The sequence below is a fragment of the Aythya ferina genome (assembly GCF_964211825.1).
Source record: "Aythya ferina genome assembly, chromosome: 3".
NCBI classification, from domain to species: domain Eukaryota; kingdom Metazoa; phylum Chordata; class Aves; order Anseriformes; family Anatidae; genus Aythya; species Aythya ferina.
In genome coordinates this window covers 59,251,813-59,263,743 of record NC_140298.1, presented here as the reverse complement: position 1 = coordinate 59,263,743, position 11,931 = coordinate 59,251,813, and the positions used below count along the sequence as shown (strand labels likewise).

Here is an 11,931-nt window from a genome sequence, read left to right as displayed (position 1 = left end):
CACCTGCCAAAAGACAGATAGGAACTGTAATGAGAATAATAAGGATCTCCTAACACCTGGCTAAAACATTTGAGATTATTAAAGGTCCATGAAAAGAACAAAATAATGAAAAAATGCAGTTAGTTCTACACTTCTGCCTCTCTGTACTGAAAATTTATTTAAAAATTGTGTTTATTTATTTTAAAGTCTTTTCGCATTGCTATGTACAACTTGCAGGAAATTTCAGCATTGTCTTCTCTCACTAGTTGTTGGGGAAGGAGAAAAATGGGAGAGGAATGTCTGCATGAGCCATCGTCCATGCTTTCCCCTTCAGACAGGACAAATATTTCTACTATTAAGAAAACACCTCACCAAGCTGAAGGTAGGGCCTAGGCTGGTAGAAAGGCCAGTTTAGCAATACCTTACTTTTGAACACGGAGGTGACTTTTTCAGTCTAGAGCTGCTTTTCCCTTTCCAGACAGGCCTAAAAGAGGACGACAACATCTGCTGACCTTCAGCACAGTATAGCAATGTGAGAAGCAGCAAGTTAGACCCAGCTCCCATTTTGGGGGAGAGTGGTATGTGCAGACTCATCCCCTGCATGCAGATAAGGGGCCTCCCATCAAGCAAGCCAAAGTGTGACCGTTCCCTGCAACGTTTTTCTTGCAGCTCTGCACAACCTGTGGCTAACCTCTGAGCTTCAAGAATTATGGTGTTTTCATCATACGTCGCTGTGAAGCAAGCCAGGTCCCCCTGCCTGTCAGAGCCATTGCAGGAGTTCTGCAACTTGGGCTAGTTTGCTTCAGAAGGGCTAAGGCTTGCTGGGTTTTGCCTCTTATGCCAGTAGGCACGTGTAAGCATTTTCAGGGGCTGTATTCATGCCATCAGTTCTCATAGCTAAGGAGAGAATCAGACCTGAACATGATCTGGTCATGGTGATGAGACAGCTTATGAGCATGCAGTGTGTGAGTGGAGCTCGAACACCACCTGCTCCAGGGTAGGAATCACAGGAATAATATCCTATCTACATTATATATTCCTTATCCCAATCCCAAATTATTTATGTCCTGGAGGTTTTAGCAGATTTAGCAGAGGTGAATGTCTTTTTTCTTTCTTTTTTTTCTTTTATTTTTTTCTCTCTCTTATTTTTCCTTTTTTTTTTTTTTTTTTTTTTTTTTTTTTTCATTAATGTTTGAAAAAAAACAGCTGAATCATAGAGGAGAAAAATGTCATGCATGAGTGCCAGCATGACAAGGAGCTGCAGGAGTGGGAGGAGGGACTGGTTCAGGAAAAGCCTTCCACCTCAGCGGTGGGTATAAAATATTGCACCCTGGCTGAGCTCATATCTATTCACTTCACCTTCCACACCTTTTTGGGACTGTGCCTATTGCAATGTTAACCCTTATCAAAGTGACATGCTTATTCACTGACAGGCATTTAGGCTCAAATAATTTGTGCTCTCTTTATGTTTGTGTCTACACAAGAGATGTGACACAGTGTCTATAACCAATCCCACAGTTCATAAGTACTTGTCACTTATTTGGCTGCCAGTCTGAAGATTAGAGTTAAAAAGAGTCTAATGAATTTCTGTTAATAAAGCTGAGCTAGCTGGTTGGAAACAATCTTCAGTATTTAAATTCGGAATGAGGACGCTGGTCTGGCAGTGCCCTTATTGAAACTTGCCCTTGGAGCAGAAAAAACAAAGGTGGTGTGAATAGTTGCCTGGCAGTATGTGAGAACTGTCACTGGGGTGAGGAAAGCACAGCAGAAACCCATAGGGCCTGGAATTGCTATGGCAGAAAGCAGAGTTATAGAATAAGCGGATGCTAGAATGGGTTTTGTATGTGCTGTCCCCACACGAAGAATCATGGCTCAGTACTTTTCACGATCTCTGTGGGAGTTCGGTTTGGTGGTCCAACACTACCACCTCGTTCCCATACTATTTAAAACCAGGCCTGTTTATCAGTCCAACAGAGAAGAACAGCGTAATTATGTCATTTAAATGCAGGTTGACTGGTGGGTTTTGCAAGATGCAGTATAGCTGGATAGTACAGCATCATGCCTGTGCTATCGTGAGACAGCAACAAGGTGCCCTGTGCTCCTGATGTTCAGGCCAGAGATCTACCAGACTTCTGTGGTGGTGTATCAGCATGTGATTTTGCTGTATTTTCCCTGCCAGTTCTGCTGTGGCATTCAGGACAACTGAAAAGCTATCTTTGCTGTTCTGGTTAGCGCACCAGTACAAATCCACCCCAGCTTTGACTTTTACACAGATGAACATAACTCTGCAAAGATAGAATGGCAGAATTCTGCTGAAAAACTGATCAGAGGCAGATAATGTGAGAAAGGTGAAGTTCTGCTTTGGAAACCAAAGATTTCAAAACCAGACTTCTGTCTTTGGAAGCCACTATTGCCTTGATCCTGTTCCTAAGGCAGCAATGCCTTGGCAGAACTGTTCTGGTTCCCTTTCAGGTATTGCTGGGTGGGACCTTTTGTGATAATTTTGGTCTCAGTGGGAGTTAAGGATTCTTGATAAATCATAAAATTGAGTCCTTCCAAAGATGAAAATACTTTCTCTTATTAGGCATCCAGGAAGCAAAAACAAAGACAGTTTTAAAGGTGAATCAGGTCTGGGATATAAATGAAACCATCATCCCATTTTCAAGATAATCTAGTCCTTATCATAAATCAGAAAATGTATTTCAAGATAATTACAGCTTTCTTGATAAGGTTGGTTTTAGTAAAATATAACACAGCATCCAAATTACAAGGACACTTAGGAAAAACAAATGGATTATTTTCATTTTGTTAAATAGGGAAATTAATTTTATTGCCCTTTGTACATCACTGTAACTACATACAATTTAAACAAGCATTTACCAAATTAGACTGCAAATTTTATCTCTGTTCAAGAAGGCTCCAGTTCAGCAGATATCCAAACCTGAAGCTTGGGTCCTTTCACTATAATGGTATTGGACATATATAAAACTTTTTATCAAGGTCTGTTTGTAATTACATGTACATTTTACACCTCCAGAGTAGATTAGTTGGAAAAAAACTGTCGTTAGACTGTCTGGGTTGTGTATGTGACCCACTAGTGGTAGAGACATCCCTTGAGTGCCTGCTGCACAAACCAAAGGTGCACTACAACTGCTCAGAAGTCTCATTATGCTGTCCTGGGTCAGACCTACTTGTTCTCTGTGTCATCTTCCTTTACTCCTAATGGCCAAGTGGCATATGCTATTTCTCCATCCCAACAGACCAGAAAAGTGGGAATTAGTAGGGTAGGGGATGAATAGTAGTGAGAGAAGAAATGGGACATAGAAAAAAGGTGGATGTGGGGACATCCAAGAAAAAGAGAGAGGAAGCTGGTGGGGTCTGCAGGATGAATGGAGAGGATTTGGGTTTGTCTGAAGTCTCTAAAGAATCAAACCTTTTAGAAGTGTTGAACAGCCGTCTTCAAAGGAGTAAAGTTTCTATGAGTTACGCTGATGGGTTTAGTGGTGGCAATGGGTGATGTGTGCACTCATGTGGTAAATGGAATGTAGTTTCATTTGGCTTTATCTGATTTCCTTGAAGAAATTTGAATTAACTTGTGTTTGCTGCTTGTTGAAGGTATATAATTAGGTAGCCATGGCCTGCCAACTTAGTTGAGGTAAGCTGTGTTGTAGTCATTCCGCTGACCTCTGGTGTGCCGTATGACATATTGAACTGGAAAGGGTGTGGATGCTTCTTGGTGTGCCCCTGTGAGTAAAGCTGCTTGTGGGTGAACTGCTTGGAACATACTAGTACCCATTCTCTGGGTATCTTTGGATTTTCCATTGGTTCCCAGTTCATGTCTGTTTTCTGTTTCTGACTGTATTTCTGCTCAGATCCTGTCAAGGGAAAGATACATGTTTGAGACAGGGCAGCTGACAAAGATGTGTCAAAAGTGAGATATTTGGAATTAAAACTTTATTCATTGTGTCAGTTCATCTTCAGAAGAAGTTACTGAAGGTCAGACTCATAAAAATATGGTTTATTATTTGATCATACTGATGAGATACCTTAATAAATATTATTTGCCTTAACTGGTATGAGCAAAACCAAAGTTTTAATCCAAGGGCTGTGTAGAATTTTCTTTTCACATCCCTATGCCCAACACTGACTGGAAAGAAGATTTCAAGCAACTCCTGGCAAGAGGCTTTTGTCTACTCTATTACAGAAAAGTGGCTTGGAAAATGGTCAGAGTTAAGAATTAATATAAAATAAGTACAATAGCTGTAGTAATAACACAACAGTTAATGAAGCAAGTTAACATTCTTGAAATCTTGATAACTGACTCTGAGCAGTAAAATATCTGCTGTTCCTGTAATCTACTGAGCAGGAAACAGACTTAGAGCACTGCAGACTGTTTTAAGCTAATGTGGTGGTGGAAATATATAAAAAATAATTAGAGAATTACCCTTTCCTGTTCTACCCCCTCCCCCCCAAAAAAAATAATAATCATAAATTTATATATATATGCATATATCTTAGTTTCTATTTTAGAATAAATGCAAATAATTACCTTAGGTTAAAACTATTTTGGTTTCAAATTTACGAGGTTTACATTTTATGAGGTTTTACATTTTCAAGTTTACGAGGATAAACTTTTTGAAAAGATCATCTACTTTTTTTTTTTTTTTTTTTTTTTTTCCTCATAGGACTCACCTGTTTTAGATTGTTTCATTTCATTAATCTTAAGTTTTTCACACAGGTCATTCTGTAGGTAAAAGATAAACTGTTTTTCAGTTCGAAATATGTATGTGTGTGTGTACATACACACACACATATATATATGAAAAAAGATGTAGCAAAAATACATTTTTTTTTCCAAAGTTTGGTCCATGTGCAAAGGCCTATTTCAAAAACTGTAATTAAAATAGATACTGTTCTACACATAGTCCCTATTGTAGGCTTCACAAGAATAAAAAACAGAGTTTAATCTCCATCATAAGTGCAAACTTCCTCTCCTATGTTAATCCATTAATATTTAAGATACAACTCCTGTGTGTTCGGATTTGTAAATCTGGCAGCTGTATTGCATCTCCAGAACTGAATGTGTAATTTGATTATCAAACTCATATACTCTATTTGATGAATCCTGTTATGTGCGTGAAGTGGCTTTCCAGTATGAATTGGGTTTATTACCTTGGGAACTAAATTAGGTCTGAACCTTGCACACTCTCAGTTTTTAAATACTGGTCCCCTGTAACCTTCTGCCTTCTTTCTTCAATGTTGTAGATTTCTTTGAAGCTTCAGGTTTGGAATGACATAAAGCATTGATTTACCCAGTAGCTTTACTAATGCTTTCCAGTTATTAGACATCGTACTGAGACTTACTGAAGAAGAAGGGCAAGTGCTAGTAATTAATCAAGGCAACCTGGCTGTGCTGGTGTGATGGAAGTGAATGAGTTCCCTATGGGAGATTTAATTGAAAAACATTAAGTTTCAAAATGAACTGGATGAAGTCAGGGGATTAGAACATAATTCTTTCAATCTTGGCAATTTAAAGAAAGAGAAAACTCTTTCAGAGGGAGGAACTGCATAATGCATTGATGGCCCATCAAACACTAATTGCAGGCTATCAGTTAAAAGTGACACCTGGGGATTTAATACTGGGTATTTGGATGCAGGCCACAGGATAAAGATATCTTCTTAAATGTGAGTGGAAGTGAGTTTAAGCCAACGACACTTATTTGATATCAATGACAGCCCAACTATATTTCATGAGAAGTAAACGATGGGCCTGAAAGTGCATTCAGAACTCTTTGTTGATTCAAAACATCTGATCATGGTTATTTCTTCATACAGCGATAGCCACATATACCACTAAATATTTCCATCCTCTCTGCTTATAACCTCAGTGGCGGTGTTCTCACTGCAGTTTTGAAGACTGTACAAACATTGCAAAGATAAAACATCATTAGTCAGTCATACATGCTTTTGACATCTTGTTCTTTTGCCTCTGATCAGTTTTGTTGCTTCCTGGGACCTTTGTGGGGATAACAAGAGAGGGATTTGACAAGTCCCCGGTGAAATTGTGAACCATGTAGTTGTGATCCTATTAAATATAAAGGACTGAAGACAGTGCTAACAGTGACAGTAGCATACTTCCATTAGGTATTTCTGTATAGGGTTTCCTTTGTATTCTTTATAGAGTTTGGTTGCATGATGTGAATTCCAGTAGCTGGCAAGGCTGATTTGAGACATTCACCCTTCAAAGCTTGAAAGCAGGGTTCCACCTACGTTCTACCATGTAGCTATCATTTTACAGCAATACACATTATAGATGAAAACAGATGCTGTGAAATAGCATTGACAGAACAGATGCTTCTGAGAGATAAAAATGAGCATTCAGCCTTGACCTTTTGATTTGCCTACCATTAAAAAAAAAGGAAATGGCATTTTCTTGATTATTTATAGAACACTAACTTAACTCTTGAATTTCTTTTACCCTTCTAGTGAGAAATGAGAGCATCAGTCACCTGCCACTGAGGCTGAAACCTCAAAACCAAAAGAAAGAACACTTCAAACTAGACAAACTTCTTGTGCCTCATTTTGTCTGCTAGACTGTCAGGGGATTTCCTGTATCTTTTGTAGTAAGAAACTAACAGTTCTTGAGAGAATGCAGATTTATTTACTTTTAGTCATTAATTAATTATTTCTGAAGGTGTTTTTAGAGCTCTCTTGGGGCGAAGGAGCTGGGAAGGCTGAGTATCTAAAAATCTTGTGGCAGAGCTTGGCAATTTTTAGTAAACTAGAGGTTGGAAAATGGAGATTGAATGTATTAAATTTCTGTAATTTAACAATATTATTAAACTGATACTGGTCACAAAAGGTCAAACTGTTAAAGTAGAAATATTCTATAACAATCATGTGAGTGCTTAGTACCATAGATCTTAAAATAAATTCTTTAAAATCATAACAAGTCTACATAAAAGCTATCTGAGCAGAGGTTACATCAGAGAAAGAAGGATTGACTCTTTTCATTATTTCCTGCCTGAAGTGTTGCCATACAATTTAGCTCATCTGCCTGCATATGTGTGTGTATGTGTGTGTGTGTGTGTGTGTGTGTATTTAAATGTTTGTGCCAGCATTTTTGGGACAGCAGTGCAGTCCTTATACAAGAAGAGCAAGGGCATGTTTATTCTAGATTTCTGTCTCAGTGTGTAGGAATGGATGCCTAGAAAGAGGATAAAAAGTGTATATTGGTGCTTTCCCCCATGTATACATCTTTTTGTTCTAGTAAAACAGGGAACTTCCTAAATCAGATGTTAGAACATAGGTTTATAGCTTTTGATGTTTTCTTTCTTTTTCCACTATTTGGTTTAGTAACCTTTGGTGCCAGTTTATGCTCTTGATATCCACACATTTCTGTGTCAATAAATGTTCATTCGACTATATCTCCTCATGAAGTTCCTTTTGTTGCTTTGAAATTGTCTGTCTGCAAATTTCATTCAACACTGAGTTCTCTCATTTTAACAATCATGCAATAACCATTTCCTGTTCATCTTTCAGTAGATATGACTCCATCATATGCTTCTTGACCATTTGCCCAGATAAAAGTCCCAGTGTGTTTCATGGGTTACACAGAATCTGCAGGGTGCTAATAATTCAAGGACCTGAGGATGCTGGTTGACATCTGGTTGAACATGTGCCTTCAGTGTGCCCAGTGTGTCCAGCATCTTGTTTTGTATCAGAAATAGTGTGGCCAGCAGGACTAGGGGAGTGATTGTCCCTCTGTACTCAGCAGCCGTGAGACTGCACCTCAAATTCTGTGTTCAGCTTTGGGCACTGAACTACAAAGAAAGATTTTGAGTTGCTGGAATGTGTTCAGGGAAGAGCAATGAAACTGGTGCAGGTACCTGAAAACAAGACACATGAGGAGTGGCTGAGGGAACTGAAGTTGTTTAGTCTTGAGGAAAGGAGGCTGAGTGCTCTCTACAACTACCTAAAGGAGGTTGTAATGAGGAGGACGTTGGTCTCTTTCTCAGGTGACAAATGATAGGGCATGATGAAATGGCCTCAAATTGCACTAAGGATGTTTAGATTGAGTATCAGGAATGATTTCCTCACCAAAAGGGTGGTTAGGCATTGAAGGTGGTTGGCCAGGGAAGTTGTTGAGTCCCCATTCCTGGAGGTATTTAAGAGATGTGTGGATATGGTGCTTAGGGACATGGTTTAGTGGTGGATTTGGTAGTGTTAGGTTGATGGTTGGACTTGATGATTTTGAAGGTCTTTTCCAACCTAAATCATTCTATGGTTCTATGATCTCTTTCAGTGGCAATAATTAATTTAGGCATACCCATTAGATATATATTACTTTGCACTTATTTATGTTGACTTTCATCTGTCATTTTCTTGCTTAGTCATGACATATCACGTAATACTCATGTAAAATGTAAAGACAGCTTTCACTTTTACTGTGCTGAATACTATTATATCATCTGTAGATTCATCATTTATCCCATTCAGCAGCTCATATGTGAGTGTATTAAACAGTTTTCATACAGAAATGTGCTGAACTTCTCAGGTAATTTCTTTATGCCTACCTACTCTGGTTTCTGCTTTTAGTTAATTACAAATACTCAATAAACCTTTCTTATATCCTGACCAATTAGTTTCTTATGGAGAGATGCCTTGTCAAATATTTCAGGAAATTCATGTAATTTTGTGAATCTCTACCATCATCAATGTACCTGTTGAACCATGAACTATCAGGGAATCCTAACAGCTATGTATATGAGACTTGACTTTGTACGGCAAAAGCTGCTCCAGTAAAACTGTACATCACATATTGAACAAAGTTATTATTTCTGCCAGTTTCAACCAGTGTCACCTGAACAGAAGTCACACTTTCTGGCATAGTTTACTTGCACTCCCTCTCAATTCCCCTTTAAAAAGTGGCTTTTCAAATGCTACTCTATTTCTTTGGCACTGAGGCAGAGTTAATAGATTACAACTACAGAAACAATTAGATAGTTTCACAGTTTGACAACTATACCACTTGATCTTAAATGCAATAGAGCCCAAGTGACTCCCTAGCATTTATTTTATCAGTTTGTTTTTAAACATCCCCTACTGACTGTGGTGGTTCCTCAAACTTGCCTCTTATCAAGAAAGTGTCTGTGAAAGTGGCTAAACTCTTCCTGAGTGAAAATGGATGAAGAGAATTCATCTAACTTCTTTTTTATGTTTGACTTTTCTATGCTCAGTTCTAGTACCTCTACAGACTGTACACATCTTCTGCCAGGAAGCACAGAAGATCTTATTTACCTAAGTTAATCTTCAAAATCTGTGTCCTTCTGCCTTTTATCTGAATTATCTGATTTTTTATCTGATTTATCTGAATTTATGCTCTTCTTTGTTTCTTGTTTTCAGATAAGATTTCTGCTTTTTAAAGGAAGTCTTTTTAACTTTAACTGCTTTCATTTATTATGTTATTTAATGGTTCTGACTTTGGCGGTCCTTTTCTGTATCTCTTTGCTTAGAAGATATCATTTACAGTGAGATTTCAGTTTAGTTGTCTTTAAAGAATCTAAAGTCTGCCTACAAGAATTTTATCCTTTTGTATTCCTTTTAACTTGTTTTTAACAAGCTTCTTCATTTTTATGTTGTTCTCTTTTTTGAAATTAAATCTGTTTCATTCTTGCAAAGAATGCTGAATTTGAGTATATAGTAGTCATAATTACAGAGCAAGTCTTCAAAAGTAACCTTGCAAACCACATTTCATCCGTTCAATACTAAGCCAAATTGCTTCTTCACTTGTGGGTTTTCTGACTAGTAAGTTTAACAAGTAGTCCTTCATGATATTTAAAACTATATCATTCCTCACTGTGACATTTCCTCTGTCTCTATAGTTATAATTGAATTCTCCCATTTTTATGATCTGTTCTGCTCTGGCAGCTTCTCTGATCTCTTTCTAAGCAGGTTAAAGTTGCACCACTATCCTCCCTGACTAGTAATATTAAACTTCCTATTGAGGCAAGACAGTTGGAAATGTACAAGTCTTGTGTTCCTTGTGGGTGCAGTTAAATTGTTTACTGTATTTCCCTCATTTAATTTTTTTCTCCTCTTTTAACTTTGTCTTCTTCCCTTCTCTCTTCCATGTAGCATTACAGCACCATTTAAATTGACCAAACCTACCTTGCATTCCTATATTATTTCTGTCAGAGAATAGCAAGTGTGCTGCTGGTGCATGACCTGGAGCTATTGACAGTAAAGGCTTCCATCAACAATCTGGTCATAATCAGACAGGGTAAGAAAATGACACAGGTACAGTCAGGAATTGCAGGGGTCAGGGCTGACTACAAGATTACGTACAAAGTGTTTCAGGCTAGGACTGTGGGCCAGAGCCTGAGCATAGCTGGAGCTCTGGGGCCCAGCGGTAGAGGATTAGGGTAGGTGTTCAAGTGAGGCAATTGAAGACTCTTGGTGCACTCAGGACCATGACAATTTGTACTCTGACATTACGCTGTTGCAGAGTTTACCCTTCTTTTATGTCTTATGCCTGTAACCTCATTCAAAGCCAGATTTCCCTCATCTTGTTTTTTCAGACTTTCGGTATTTTTATAGAAACACATACATCCATGGTCTTGAAGGGTTACCAAGGGAGTCTGGGAGGGATCTCTTAGGGAAATTATGCAGTAAAAATATATATATTTAAGTGGTCTGGAAAAGGGTTGAGCCCTCAGATGAGAAAGCTGTTGGCATACACTGCTAATTAGGGTAGTGTGGATGAGAGTTGACTGTGAAGAATTGAAAATTGACCCTGTGAGGCTGGGCAGTAAAATGACAGATAAAAACTACATGCAGATAAATTAAAAAATGTTGCAAATCTGCAGCAGCAATAATCCTAATTATCCTAATTTCTCATGTAGAGTGGTGGGCTTTGAGCTGGCCATTAATCTCAGAAGTGAGATTTTGGTACTGTGCTAAATAGTTCCATGAAAACGTCAGCTCACCACTCAGGGGTGGTCAGAAAAGAAGAAGCAAAACATATGCTTTGTGCTCTCAAAATTGGGATTACAGATCAAAATATCATAATACCACTGTACAAATCCATGCTTTGTCTGTGTGTTGGTTACCCTGTGCATTTTTATTTTTTTTTCTGTCTTCTCTCAACGAATAGTACAGCTGAAAAAGATTCAAAGGACATCAAAGATGTTTAGAGATGTCAAGACGTCAAATGTGGACTGGCTAATACTTATAGCAAGTGATTTCAGCAGCTGGAGAAGAATGGCAGAGGCCTCCAATACCAGTTTCTGTGGAAATGGCAGGCAAGATCTAATATCCACTGTTTCTTCCAACAAGAACAAGGGAAAACAAAACAAAACAAAACAAAACATTGACTGAAGCCAAGTTCAAAGCAAATGGAATGAGATGGTTCGTATGGAACAGGTAATAGAATTGCAAAACTCTTTTCCAAAGGATGTTTTGATTGCTTATTTAGGCCCAAAGAACAGCAGATAAACTCATGGTAGTGAAATCCGTGGGTTGTAGCAGAACATATGGAAAACAAATCTAGCCCAGGAAATCTGAGGGCTGAAAATAATTGCTGACTGAGGCAGAGTGTATGGGGCATCACTTATGACTGTTTTCATTCTTTGTATTATTATTCTTCCCTGGACATCCTGTACCAATCCATTCATGAACAAGGATTATGCCAATCTGCATTAGATCACAAGGAGAAACAAGAAGCAAAAGCAACAAAATCTCAGCAATACATGCAAGATTTCAAACATCACTGTGTTTAAAAACAGAAAAAAAAAAAATCTGACCCAGCAATTCAACTGTGAGACTGCCTAAACTAGTAAATGAAAGAGGGTCAGCATTTAAGCAGTGGATCCTGGTCATCCATATTGTTTAACTACTAGAATGCTTTCTCACACAGTTTTGACCCGTTGCTCTCCCTGACAGTTCCTGTTG

General features: G+C 38.3%; 1 protein-coding gene across 1 annotated transcript in view; it reads right to left on the bottom strand.

Moving 5' to 3' along the window:
• Window positions 1–2,776: 2,776 nt before the first annotated feature.
• Window positions 2,777–11,931, bottom strand: part of LOC311433240 (uncharacterized protein) — a gene marked incomplete at its 5' end in the record, with an annotated part of 45,914 nt that continues 36,759 nt past the window's right edge. The window contains one exon of the mRNA XM_084512162.1: window positions 2,777–3,854. The remainder of the gene's footprint in view (window positions 3,855–11,931) is intronic.